This window comes from Humulus lupulus, chromosome X (genome assembly GCF_963169125.1).
Source record: "Humulus lupulus chromosome X, drHumLupu1.1, whole genome shotgun sequence".
In the NCBI taxonomy this organism is placed as follows: Eukaryota; Viridiplantae; Streptophyta; class Magnoliopsida; order Rosales; family Cannabaceae; genus Humulus; species Humulus lupulus.
Window position 1 is genome coordinate 250,532,844 of NC_084802.1, and position 2,582 is coordinate 250,535,425.

The following is a 2,582-nucleotide window of genomic DNA, read 5'->3' on the forward strand; positions in this document are numbered from 1 at the left end:
AATGATGAAGTCAGAGGCTCAAAGGATGAAGAGTTTAATGATCTGGTGCAAGACACCATGACTGTTACAGAGTATGCCCTAAAATTTGATTGGTTGGCCAAGTTCGCTGCAGACTTGGTGCCAACTGATGTTATAAGGAAGGAAAGGTTTCTTCAAGGGCTAAATGTTATGATAGCCTGGGATATAAAAATTACTTCAGTACTTGGAGTGACGACATATGCTCAGGTCGTGGAGAAAGACCTTACTGGTGAGGGCGCTAAGAACAAGTTCTGGTGCGAGAACGCGACCAAAAGAGACACTATGAGGGTGGGACCTCCCTTTATTGGAGCTAGTAGGGGTGGAAGCCCTAGTCACCAGAAGAGGAAGACCTAAGATACCATTACAGGTCTAGGCCTAGATACGAGGCCTCGGGGTACACAGGTTGGCCGCCATGGCGCAATGAGAGTTGGAGGACTTATCTAGAATGCGCCAAATGCAGGAGACGTCATCTGGAAGAGTGTTGGGTGAAGGCCTGCTTTTTATGCGGTATAGTTGTCCACCTCAGGAAAGATTGCCCAAGGGCGAAGAAGTAAGAACTAAAGAAGGCAGACAGCTTGGCTCCAGCTTGAGTGTTTGCATCGACACAATCAGAGGCTTGGGCTCGACCCTCAAAAGTGATAGATCATCTTTTTAGTGCTGACACTTCTTATTCTATTTTGATTGATTCTGGGGTTACACATTCCTTTGTATCTAGTAGGGTAATCGATAGGTTATGCAGGCCATGTGAATACTTTGCAGTGGGTTTTGGAGCTTTGTTTTCTACTGGGGAGTTAGAGGTTTCTAGGAGATGGGTCAGATCGTTACTAGTGGCAGTGAATGGTAGAGCGTTGTCAGTTGATTTGATAGAGTTTGTTATGACCGACTTTGATATGATCTTGATTATGGACTGGTTATCCAAGTATGGGGCGACAATAGATTGCAAGAAGAAGATGGTAACCTTTGAGCCTGAGGTTGAGGATCCATTTCTATTCGTTGGCACTATGCATGGACCTTGTATACCTATGATATTTGTACTTAGTGCTAGAAACATATTGTAGGGGGGATGCATAGGATTCCTTGCTAGTGTGGTGGATACCACCAAGGTCGTGTCGGTGGGACTAGGAAAGACCATATTATTTTGTGAATTTCTAGATGAGTTTCCAGAGTATCTGCCAAGGTTACTGCCACAGAGGGAGATAGAGTTTGTTATTTAATTGACGCCAGGGACAGAGCAAGTGTATAGGGCACCTTGTAGGATTGCTCAAGAAGAGTTGAAGGAACTAAAGGTTCAATTAGAAGGGTTACTAGACTTGGGTTTTATTAGGCCCAGTTTCTCGCCATGGGGCGCACCAGTGCTCTTTGTGAAGAAATGATGGTTCTCTGAGGATGTGTATCGATTGTAGAGAGTTGAACAAGTTAACTATAAAGAACAGGTATCCTCTGCCAAGAATTGATGATCTGTTTGATTAGTTATAGGGTAAGATGGTATTGTCAAAGATAGATCTTCAATCTGATTACCACCAGCTGAGGATTAGGGAGGAAGATATATCAAAGACAACTTTTTGAACCAAGTATGGGCATTATGAGATTTTGGTGATGTCATTTGGATTGACAAATGCCATGGTAGCATTTATGGATCTAATGAATAGAGTGTTCAAAGATTACATGGATTAGTTTGGGATCGTCTTCATCGATGTTGTTCTTTTATATTCTCAGTCAAAAGCAGAACACGAGTAGCATCTCAGGTTGGTTCTACAGAGGCTGAGGGAGAACAGACTGTTTGTGATGTTTATAAAGTGTGAATTCTGGTTAGCACATGTGACTTTCTTAGATCAAATTGTTAGTAAGGATGGAATTATGGTAGATTCAACGAAGATTCAGGTGATCAGGGACTGGCCAAGGCCAGAGAATGCTTCAGAGATCAGAAGTTTCTTGGGATTAGCAGGTTGTTACAGACACTTTGTGGAGGGGTTTTCCAAGATTGTGTCACCACTGACAGAGTTGACACACAAGAATTAGAGGTTTATGAGGTCAGATAGGTGTGAGGACAGCTTCCAAAGACTGAACAAGAGTTTGATCACTGCTCCAGTTCTCAGTCTTCCTACAAATTAGGATAGGTTTCTAGTTTATTGTGATGCCTCAAGGTAGGGTCTAGGTTGCGTCCTTATGTAGACAGGGAAGGTGATTGCCTATGCATCACGTCAGTTGAAGGATTATGAGCAGAGGTACCCCACACATGATCTGGAACTTGTAGTAGTGGGTTTTTGCATTGAAGGTGTGACAACACTACTTGGATGGTGATAAGTGTGAGATATATACTAATCACAAGAGTTTGAAATACTTCTTCACCTAGAAGGACCTGAATATGAGACAAAGGCATTGGTTACAGGAGTGAAGGGCTATGACTGGGAAATCCTTTACCACCTGGGGAAAGCCAACATAGTGGCGGATACCTTAAGTCAAAAGGTTTTGGGACAGTTTTACAATGTTAGTTAGATATCCAGGGAGTTGGCAGAGGATATGACTAGAGTAGGTATTGAGTTAATAGTTGGCCATTTGGCCTA